Below are 12557 nucleotides of genomic sequence, written 5' to 3' on the forward strand. Positions count from 1 at the left end.
TAATAAGGAGGTTTCCATAGTGAGGGTATCTAATAAAATTCAGAGAGAGTTTATATCTCAACCAATACAAATAACTCTGGGACACTTCACTGAGAAACATTCTTTTTTGCTGAGATGCAGCCTTAGTCAACCTATTAGGTAGAGATCTCTGTAAATTAAAAGGGCTAATATGTTTTGCCTCCAATGGAGACCTCCTCTTGGAATTTACTCACCAACTCAAGCCGATCTTTTTTTAAAAAATGTTTATTTATTTATTTTGAAGGAGAGAGAGTGTGTGTGTGTGTGAGCAGGGGAGGGGAGGGACAGAGAGAGAGAGAGGGAGAGAGAGAATCCCAAGCAGGCTCCACACCATCAGTGCAGAGCCCGACGTGGGACTCGATCTCACGAACTGTGAGATCATGACCTGAGCTGAAATAAAGAATTGGATGCTTAACCAGTTCAGCCATCCAGTCACCTGCAAGCCCGATCCTTTATATTTCTTACAATTTGTCCTTGACATAGAAGAGGAAGACTTCTAACAAAAGTACCCTGATTTTAATCGAAGTGCCCCCAAATCTGTGGGCTACTTCTAATACAGACACTGAAAGAATAAAAAGTGCAGAGCCTATAAAAATTCAAATAGACATAACTAAACCTCTTTCTAAATCACCTCAACATCCATTAAAGTCCGAGGCCAAACTTCACACCCATAGTGTAAGACCTGATCCCCCAGGGGCTAATCATTCTCTGTACTAGCCTCTGTAACACACCCATAGGTCCTAAACCTAATGGGTGGGGATGGTGATTTGTCCAGGATTTGAGAGCTATTAACAAGATAGTTATTCCCCATTTCCCAGTTGTCCCAAACCTGAACACCTTTCTGTTACAAGTCCCACTAGACTCAAATGGTTCATTGCTGTAGACCTTTGTTCAGCATCTGTTAGCTTCCCTGTAGACCCCAACAGCCAATATCTGTTTGCCTTTACTTGGGACGATTGACAATATACCTGGACAGTTATGCCTCAAGGGCTCACTGAGGCCCCTTCTTATTTCTCCCAAGTGCTACACCAAGATTTAAGTACCCTCCAATTCCCCAGGAAATTGAGCCTTTTACAATATGTAGATGATTTCTTGCTGTGCTCAATTACCAAAGAAGCATCCATAAAGGATTCCATTTACTTGCTACAACAGTTAGCTGAAAAGGGACATAAAGTCTCTAAGGAAAAATTGCAAATTGTCTTTAAGTTCTGTTCATTACCTAGGTCATAATCTAAGCGCTGAAGGAAGTCAGCTATTTCCAAAAAGAATTAAACTAATGCAGGGATTTCCTAGGCCCACAAGCAAAAACTTCATGGGTTTCTGGGCTTGACTGGCAATTGCAGATTATGGCTCCTAATTTTTCTCTGTTAGCTTCTCCACTGTATGAACTTACTCAAATTTCAGTCCTTGAGCCCCTTCCTTGGGAAGATAAACATGAGCAGGCCTTCAAGAGCCTAAAACAAGTGCTACAAGAACTGTTTGTCTTAGGGCTACCTGACCTACTCAAAACCTTTCACCTTATTTGTGCAAGAAAGGGATAGTGAAGCCCTTGGAAATGCTCACGCAAGAACTGGGTAATGAACATATGCCTATTGCCTATTACAGCACACAACTCGCTTCACTTGTTTGCACCTGTTCCAGCAGTCTTAAGGCTATAGACACAGATGTGAAGTTAATAGAAGCCTCAGAGGATCTAACTCTAAAAAATCATGTCTATTTACAAACTCCTCATTCTGTACAAAGTTTTCTTAATTCTGAATTGACTAAACCATTTTCTCTACAAGCAGATTAACCTCCTATGGGATCCTCCTGCTTCTACCACCTCATCTACATCTTAAACATTGCAACACCCTTAATCCTGCTACACTACTACGCCTGCCCAATGAAGGCAAGCCCCGTGACTGCGAGGTGATAACATCCCATTTCATTGCATTGCATCCTGATTTATGAGACACCCTTTTAACTCATCCTGATTTAATCTTGTTTGTGGACAGGTCATACTGTAGACATGAAAAAGGGAATTTCCAGGCTGGTTATACTATTACTATTCGATATGAGCTACTCAAAAAGGGAAACTTCCCCAAGCTAAATCAGCCCAACGAGCAGAGCTCTGTGCCCTTACCAGAGCATGCCAGTTATCAGGACAAACTGTTAATATTTATACTGATAACCAGCATGTCTTTGGGGTTATCCATGATTTGGGGATGTTATGGAAACAAAGGAGTTTTCTTACATCCTCTGGGAGCCCAATGAAAAGTGGGCAAGTAAATGGCCTTCTCACTGCTATTCTCTACCTTCTGTAATTGCTGTCATTAAACTTGAGGCTCAGGGCACCTGGGTGGCTGAGTCGGTTAAACATATGACTCTTGGTTTTGGCTCAGGTTGTGATCTCATGGTTCGTGGGATCAAACCCCACATTGCGTTCTGCACTGACAGCGCGGAGCCTGCTTGGGATTCTCTCTCTCTCTCTCTCTCTCTTTCAAAATAAATAAATAAATAAACTTAAAAAAAATAAAATTGAGGCTCACACTGAAAGGACTGAACCTGAGTATCAGGGAAATGCCCTGGCTGACTCTCATGCAAAGTCAGCCACAACAGAATCTGTAAAGGTTGTGGCACAAGTGGATGAAGTTCATTCTGCTTCTGCTAGACTTTTACTGGGATGCCCTCAATGCCAGAATTTTGCCATCCTGATGTCCTTACAACATGGCCACAGTCAGAATCAGAGAAATTAAGATGGGCAAACAATGTGAATTAAATGGTCAGGGCTATGGGAAACCCCAGATGGCTACTTAGTTCCTCCCAGCTCCCTGGCAAACCCCGTTTTTCAGTTTTTACATTCCTTCACCTACTCTGGTGCATTTAAGATGACTTAAATTGGAAATAGACATTGGTGGGGAGACTTCTATAAAACTGCAAAAACAGTTTATCACCAATGTCTGACTTGTTAGGTCTATCGTCTTGGAAAAAGAGTTTTTGTTCCCTGAGGCCTCAGACCTTCCTCTGGACCCTTTGAACACCTGCAGTTGTACTTCATTCAGCAGCCACTTAATATGAAGGTATCAATATGTTCTTGTTACTGTATGTGTGTTTTACTGGATGGATTGAAGCATTCCCCTGCCACAGGGCTGATCCCCTAACAGTGGCAAAGACACTGTTAAATGCGTTTTCCACTTGGGTTATACCTTCCATGATCTCCAGGGATGGAGGAACCCACTTCATTGGGCAAATCATACAAGCTTTAACAAAAAACCTTGCAAACTTCTTGGAATTATCACTGTCCTATCACCCTCAGTCATCAGGCAAGGTCAAGTGAACTAAAGAGATCCTCAAACTTAAAATATCTAAATTTGTGGAAACTACCAGACTCCCTTGGCCTAAGGTACCGTCTTTGGTCTTGCTGACTATTTGTAGCACCCCCTTTGGAAATCATAATCTCACTCCATACAAGATAGTCACTAGCAGACCAGTGTTTATTGCCATAAACCTTCTGCTGATCCCTTATCTCAAGCTAGTATGGCCAGCTACTGTAAGTCCTTAATGTCTTATGCTCAAGCCTATCAACAGGTTAAAGAAGTTTTCCCATATCCCAATTCAAAGGTCCCAGCCTAGAGCCTGGTGATTGGGTATTCTGGAAATGTCATCAGAGGAAGACAGCCCTCCAGCCCCATTGGGAGGGGCCTTACCAAGTGCTCCTGACCACTGATATTACTGCAGAACTAGAAGGCATTGAGCCTGGGGTACATACACACCTCACACTAAAGAAGGTTTCACCTGAAAGCTGATCCTGTGCAGTCTGGAGGCCTCCAAAGCAAATTGTCAAGGAAGAAAAAACAAAAAACAAAAAACCCCCCACAAACTGACAAGGAAGAGAAGTAGCTGACATTGGGGTAGACTGCTTCTGCTCAAGACATCAGACCAAAAAGTAAGGAAAAACAAGCAAACAAACAAGCAAAAAAAAAAAAAAGAGAGGGTGAAAAAAAAGAAAAAAGACATCAAATCAAGACTTCCTACCTTTATTTTTATTTTTTGTAATTTTTTTTCAACGTTTATTTATTTTTGGGACAGAGAGAGACAGAGCATGAACGGGGGAGGGGCAGAGAGAGAGGGAGACACAGAATCGGAAACAGGCTCCAGGCTCTGAGCCATCAGCCCAGAGCCTGACGCGGGGCTCGAACTCCCGGATCGCGAGATCGTGACCTGGCTGAAGTCGGACGCTTAACCGACTGCGCCACCCAGGCACCCCAAGACTTCCTACTTTAAACATGAAGCCCTTTCTCGTTTTTTCCCTTTCCTTTACTGGCATTGGCCAGGAAACATAATGCCCTCATCTGTATTTCCTAGGTCATTGCTAAGAGGAGCAGTAACCTTTCAGATTGCTGGATTTGTCATCCAAGATAGCAGTCTACTCATGATGCTAGAGACCCCCTGGTCCTCCCTGTGGCCAATTTCTATTCCTATGTCACTTCAAACTACAGTCAACCACACCCCACCCTTAGAAGTCTTTTACTGAGCTCAACTTCTAAAACAAATTTTTTAATGTTTATTTATTTATTTTATTATATTTTAAAATATAATTTATTGTCAAATTGGTTTCCATAAAACACCCAGTGCTCATCCCAACAAGTGCCCTCCTCCATGCCCATCACCCACTTTCCCCTCTCCCCCACCCCCCATCAACCCTTATTTATTTTTGAGAAAGAGGGAGACACAGAATTCGACGCAGGCTCCAGGCTCCAAGCTGTCAGCGCAGAGCCTGATGCGGGGCTCGAACTTACAAACTGCGAGATCATGACCTGAGCCGAAGTTGAACACTTAACCAACTGAACCACCCAGGAGCCCCTTTTATGGCCAGAACATCCAGTGCCTTGTTTTTACCTTTCTCTAATTATAAATGTACACACCCAATTTGACACAACTACCTCCATAAATCTTAGTACACTTGCACCCCCACATTCCCATGATTATCTAGATCAGACCTACTCTACTCCCCACTCACTGAGATCTCCCCAGCAGCGCCCATCTTTGCAAAGCATTTAGAACGACTATTTCAGGCTCAGGGATTCTCTTCCCCATAAGAACTGAAAACCTGACTGACCGCTGGCTTGAGTGAGTAAATGCAGGAATCCCTGTGGGTGAGTCTGTTAACAGTATCACCCTAAATGGGAATGCTCTGTGCAAAGACAGGGTTTGTCTTTGTCTGTCATTCTCTATGGGTTTATGAATGCCTAGATGGCTGGCATGTAACCTATCAATGCCTTTTAGGTTTTCTAACTGTGCCCCTAACTTTCCACAACTGAACTAAGACACATCATTGGTCAACTCTCCTGTATTTACATCATTGAGTTAGAAAGGACTTACCAGGAGGTTTTCAATGACTCAGAATTCACTGAACCAGGGCCCTCCTTCTCTGGCTAGGAACAAATGTAAATGAGGCTATGATCAGGACCCCCTCCTTAACTCTTGAAGATATTGTAGATTCTGTTGCTAAGACAATAGTTGCCCTAAAAAGATCCTTAGACTCTCTAGCCAAAGTAGTTCTTGATAATAAGGATAGCCCTTGACTATCTTTTAGCTGAGTAAGGAGGTGTCTGTGCTGTGGCCAACACCACCTGCCGAATTTGGATTAACGCTTCTTTTTTTTTTTAATGTTTACTTATTTATTTCAAGAGAAAGAGAGAGAGCAAGTGGGGGAGGGGCAGAGAGAGAGAGGAGGAGAGAGAGAGAATCCTGAGCAGGTTCCTCTCTGTCAGCGCAGAGCCGGGGGTGGGGCTTACTCATGAACCGTGAGATCAAGACCTGAGCCAAAGTCACCAGTGGGACACTTAACCAACTGAGCCACCCAGGTGTCCCTGGGGAAGTTGAAACAATTGCATAAGATCCTGGAGCAAGCCACTTGGCTTAAAAAGGGGATTCCTTCAGCAGGGTCTTTCTTTCACTTATTTGAGTGGTTTGGGTCTTGGGGACCATCACTCCAAAGTGCATTCCAAACACTGGAAATTCTCCTGCTCGTTATAATCATAATAATCTCCCCAATGCATTGTATTCTCTCAAGAGCTTGAAATGCGTGTTTGTAGCTGCTCATGCCAAGCAAATTATCTTCCTGAGACTGGGGTGTCAGAAAAGGGACTAAGAGAATGACCAACTTAAAGACTGTGACCCCAAAACCATGACTTGTGAACATCACAAAGGTTAAGACCTGTGGATACCACACAAAAGGAGAAACAACTGCAAGAACTTCAGAGTGAAAGCTGGGAGTAGTTCTAATTCCTTAAATTTTGATCACATCTCTAAATTAAGCTGACAGTCTGATCAAACGGGGGAAACTATTAAAAAGGAAACCACAGGACCCAAATGGAGTCATTTATGCTAGGCCAAGTCACCAAATTGGGGCTTAATACCTAACCTAATTGTAGTTTCAACCTCCCCCAGACATGTAGTCTTTTAAAAATCTTTTTTAACATTTATTTATTTTTGAGACAGAGAGAGACAGAGCATGAACAGAGGAGGGTCAGAGAGAGAGGGAGACACAGCGAAGCAGGCTCCAGGCTCTGAGCTGTCAGCATAGAGCCCGACTGGGGGCTGGAACTCACGGACCCGTGAGGTCATGACCTGAGCCGAGGTCAGACGCTTAACCGACTGAGCCACCCAGGCGCCCCCGCCCCAGACATGTAGTCTTAACCAACCACTCAGGAATTTTCTGGTCAGCACCAAAAAAGTAATCTGCCACATGGGACTTCCTTCTCAGTCTCCAAAAGGAAAATGAGGTCATCCACCTAATAAGACCCCTTTTCCCCCAAAGGAAGTGACTTCATCCCAAATAATCCTTTTTTCTGTTTATGACTTCCTTGTCCTGCCTTTAAAAACCTTTCTCTTTCTGTAAGCCTTTGGGGCTTCCCTCTACTTGGTTAGATGGGATGCTGCCCGATTCATGAATGGATTAATAAAGCCAATTAGATCATTAAAATTTACTCGGTTAAATTTTTGTTATTTAACAACCCAAGCACCACAACTCAAGGCACCAAACCAGGGCCACGCGCGGTCACACCGTCACGCATCCACTTTTGGAACGACAGTGCACAGTTAGCCCCCACGAGCCCATTCGGTTACAGCAGTGCACACGCAGTGTCACACGATCACTTGCAGTTAGACCACACGCAATCTCCCCAACACAGTAACAATGTCCCCTCCCCTAAGTCGTCCTGTTACACAAACCCAGAGTCACACCCACTAATTTTCCAGGAGGAGGGGCTAGGGGACGGCGGTCTAGGCGTGGGGCCTCCGGCTGAGCTGCTTCTGGTAGGCGCTGGGGTTGCCGGGCAGAGAGCGCCTGAGCTCCACATCCCGCTCCGCCATTGGCTGGAGGTCGCGCTGGGGCGGGGCTTGACGCCCGGCTTCCGTCCTCAGTGGCCGAGGAGCAAGTTTGCTTGGAGAGGGTGACCAACTGTCCTGGTTCGCCCGGGAGGTGGGATTTTCAGTGTTTAAACCAGGCAAGCCCCCAGCAAACTCAGAAGAGTTGGGCGAGACTTTCCTGCAGTGGCGCGCAAGGCTGGGTGGGGCTCTTCTAGATCCTAGAGATTTCGTCTGAGAGGGGAGTGGGCAGGGCGTGCCCACTGGAACTAGGCTATTTATTTTCAATTGTAGAAACACATGCTCACGGTGAAAAATAGACAAGGAAATCATCATCATCATCATCACCATCATCATTATTCAGAGGTGGCTCTGGCTTACCTTAGGCCCTCAGTCTCCTTTCCCGTTAACAATGCTTTGTTTCACCTAAGCCTGCGTAAGCCTATTAATGACTTTTTCAGAGTCCTCGCCGGTGACTTGTGTCCCGCCTGGAAGAGGGCAGCAGCAGCCTCCTCAGACTTCCCCGGCCTCCACGCTGGCCCCTCCCACCTACTCTTCACCTGCAGTAGAGAGGTCTGCGTCACATCTCTTCTATGCAATATATTCCCTTTGGTAGTTCCCACCTAACTCAGAGTTAAAGCCTGGGATTTGGCCCCTGTCTCTCTGACCTCAACTCTTAGGACACTTCCCATCACTCACCTCTCTAGAACCCCACTGGTCTTCCTTCTAGATGCCATGCAAATTCCCACTTCGGAGCATTTACACTGGCTGTTCCCTCTGCCTGGAACACTATTCCTTGAGATACTCCGATGGCTTATACTCTTGCTCCTTTCAGGCAGGTCTTCTGAGCTTAAATATCATCTCTTCAGAGACGCCTTCCTCTGACCACCTCAGCTAAAATAGCCTCCCCCCCCTCAACTCTCTTTTTACATCTGTATTTGTCTTCAGAAAAGAAAATACGTCACTCACTCCCTGATATATGTGTTTATTGTCTGCCTTCCACATTAGAATGTCAGCTTCATGTTAGCACGAATTTATGTCTCAAGTGTTCACTGCTTGCATCCCTAGCCTGACACACAGCACATGCTCAATAAATGTTTGTTCAATGAACAAAGCAGGAGGATAGAAGTGTAATGAGTGGTGGAGGCTGTGGGGCCTCAATGTTGTGGTCCACCCAAACCATTCACATTAACATCCCCCCCTCCACCCCCCACCCCCCCTACGCACACACTCACCATGTTGTCGGCAAGCCAAAGAGTTTGGGCTGCCAATTTCCATTTGAATTTGTAAATATTAAAAAGCATTAACAGGAGTATAGGATACATATCATTTGGCACCTTATTGTGCATATTTTGAGGTTCTTCATTGTGTCAGTGCCCCTGTAGCTAAAGTGCAGGAGCATGAACCTGCCCTGAGTCAAGAAAGTTGGTAGTGAGGGAGAACACACAACATGGGGTCTGTGGGGTATCTCAGAGGAAAGATGTATCATAGGATTTGGGCAGGTGATTTGGGGACAATTCAAAAAAGTGAAAATTTGGTCTAGATTGAATAGTATCCAGAAGTGGGGGTAATTTTATGATTGGGTATGCTACTACATCTTCTCTATAGAGAGGACTAGAAAGAGGCTAAAACTGTAATTGGCTAAAAAAAAAAAAAAGAAAGCAGTCACTCATTAATCAGGATAGGGGATGTTGGGTGATTTCTGTGGTTTAGACAATGTCTCTGACATTTTGTCTGTGTTCAGACATGATTTTGAAGTGGTTTCAATTTTGTCTTTTTTTTTAAAGTTTATTTTTATTTATTTTGAGAGAGAGAGAGCAAGCAGAAGAGGGACAGAGAGAGAGAGAGAGAGAGAGAGAGAGAGAGAATCCAAAGCAGGCTCTGCACTGTCAGTACACAGCTCAATGTGGGGCTCGAACTCATGAACACTGAGGTCATGACCTGAGCTGAAATCAAGAGTTGGATGCTCAACTGACTGAACCACTCAGGCGCCCCTCAATTTTGTCTTAATCCAATGGTTACAGAATGACCTTCTCTGATGTTGATATTCTGTGAAATTGTTTATGTTCAATGGGAAAACATTAAAGCCTAACTGTGAATGTCAATCAGGCCAGACTGCTCCCAGAAGTCAGGGGCTGCTTTTCTCTTTCTCGGTAGACATTACAAAACTACACATCAGAAAGGTGGTGCCAGTTTCTCCGTACTATACAACAGTACCCGTTTCTTCACATTCTCTCCCACCTGTGTTAACTGGAATTAATGTAAAAACTTTATATGAGTGTGTGTGTGTATATGTGTGTTATATACAATGTTACATTAGTTTCAGGTGTACAATATAGTGATTCAACACTTCCATACAACATCTGGTGCTCATCATGAACTTGCACTCCTTAATTTCCATCACCTGCTTAACTCATTCCACGTGCGCACCCCACCCCCACCCTGCTGTGCCCCACCCCAACCCCACATCCCTTCTGGTAACCATCTTATATTTTAATTTGGTAAGTGGTTTCCATTGCGCTTTTAATGGATCTTTGATTATTACAGAGGTGGTAATAATTATCACAGAGGTAAGCATTTTTATATGCTTATTGCTCATTTATATTTCTTCTTTTGTGAATCACCTTTCATGTACTTGTATGTGTTTCTGTTGGGGAGTTTGTTTCTTAGTGATTTGTAAGTTTTATATATATATGTATATATATATATGTATATATATATATGTATATATATATATATTTTAACTTTTTTAATGTTTATTTTTGAGAGAGAGAGAGGAGAGAGAGACAGAATGAGCAGAGGGAGGGGCAGAGAGAGAGGGAGACACAGAATCTGAAGCAGGCTCACAAACCACGAGATCATGACCCGAGCCAAAGTTGGATGCTCAACCAACTGAGCCACCCAGGTACCCCATAATATATATATTTTAATATATTTAAACATATAAACACATAATACACTATATATACACACACACACACACACTATATATATATATATATATATATATATATATATATATATATACATATGATTAACCCATTGTCTGTTAGAGACATATTTTTTCCTAGATTGTCATTGCTTTTTTTATTTTTTAATTTTTTTTTAGTTTATTTTTTGAGAGAGAGAAAGAGAGGGCAGGGGAGGGGCAGAGAGAATCCCAAGCAGGCTCTGCAATGCCAGTGCAGAGCCCAATGTGGGGCTTGAACTCACGAACCATGAGATAGTGACCTAAGCTGAGATCAAGAGTCAGACACTCAACTGACTGAGCCACCCAGGCGCCCCATAAATTGTTATTGCTTTTTAATTCTGTTCACAGTGTTGCCAACATTTTAGTAGTCAAATATATCAGTCTTTTCCATTATGATGTCTCTTATAGATTTTAGCCTTAGATTTTCCATATCCCTATCGGTTATTATTTGCTCATATTTTCATTGTGTGCTTTAAAGAATAAGTTCATATTTCTCATGCTTGACTCTTCCATTTGGAACTTATTTATGTGAAGTGTAGAGCAAAATTTGTATTTTTTTAAATTTAAATTTAAGTTAACATACTGTGAAAGACTGGTTTCAGGAGTAGAATTCAATGATTCATCACTTACATACAACACCCAGTGCTCATCACAAGTGTTCTTTTTAATATCCATCGCCCATCTGGCTCATCCCCACCCACCTCCCTCCATCAACCCTCAGTTTGTTCTCTATCATCAAAAGTCTCTTGTGGTTTGTTTCCGTCTCTTTTCTTCACCCCCCTTCCCATGTGCTCATCTGTTTTGTTTCTTAAATTCCACATGAGTGAAATCATATGGTATTTGTCTTTCTCTGATTGACTTATTTTGTTTAGCATAACACATTCTAGCTCCATCCATGTCATTGCAAATGGCAAGATTTCATTCTTTTTGATGGCTAATATTCCATTATATGTATGTATATGTATATATATATGTACACACACACACACACCCCATCTTCTTTATCCATTCATCAATCGATGGACATTTGGGCTCTCTCCATAGTTTTGGCTATTGTTGATAATGCTGCTATAAACTTCGGGGTGCATCTACCCCTTTGAATATGTATTTTTGTATCCTTTGGGTAAATACCTAATAGTATAATTGCTGGGTCATAGGGTAGTTCTATTTTTAGTTTCTTGAGGAACCTCCATACTCTTCTCCAGAGTGGCTGCACCAGTTTGCATTCCCACCAACAGTGCAAGAAGGTTCCTCTTTCTCTGCATCCTTGCCAACACCTGTTGTTTCTTGTTAATGTTAACCATTGAGGTGGTTTCTCACTGTGGGTTTGATTTGTATTTCCCTGATTATGAGTGATGTTGAGCATCTTTTCATGTGTCTGTTAGCCATCTGGATGTCTTCTTTGGAAGTGTCTATCATGTCTTTTTCCCATTTCTTACCTGAGTTGTTTGGTCTTTGGATGTCAGAATCCCAGAGAACACGGGCAGCAACCTCTTTGACCTTGGCCATGGCAACTTCTTACTAGCCATGTCACTGAAGGCAAGGGAAACAAAAGCAAACCTGAACTATTGGGACCTCATCAAGATAAAAAGCTTCTGCACAGTGAAGGAAACAAACAACAAAACTAAAAGGCAAAATTTTATCTTTTACCTTCCCAATACTTAGGCAAGTTTCCTAACCTTGACAAAGCTATTCCTCTGTAACTGGCTCTTGGCACTTCTTCTTCTTCTTTTTTTTTTTTTACAGCCCACAGCATGCTGAATATTCATGGCTGAATCCATTCTGCCAGGTCTATTTCAACTCCCATCTTGCTTAGCATGTCAGTTTGTCCCCCAAAGTCTCAAAGCCAGCTATACTTGCATTTTTATGTAAATTGATAGTCTTCATTTGCTTTTTTATGCTTGTGAGTTTTGCCATTTTTTTTTCATGAGTCCTAAACACTCCTTCTTAAGGTTATTCTTGGGTATTTTGTTATCATTGTGAAGATAATCTATTTCTTGTTATGTTCTCTGGTTATTGCTTGTACTTGAGAAAATGTTTAATCTTGCTACCCCTGCCTGTTAAGTCTCTGTGTGCCCACTGCCCCCTGTACTTTCCTAACACCTGCCTCCTTCCCTTCAGTAAGTTTTTGGAAAGCACGGCCTTCTCAGTATTGTCAGCACATGGTAAGTGCTCAATAATATTTTATGTTTATTATGGGTAATAATTCTCTCCCCAG

The sequence above is a fragment of the Acinonyx jubatus genome, chromosome X (genome assembly GCF_027475565.1).
Source record: "Acinonyx jubatus isolate Ajub_Pintada_27869175 chromosome X, VMU_Ajub_asm_v1.0, whole genome shotgun sequence".
In the NCBI taxonomy this organism is placed as follows: Eukaryota; Metazoa; Chordata; class Mammalia; order Carnivora; family Felidae; genus Acinonyx; species Acinonyx jubatus.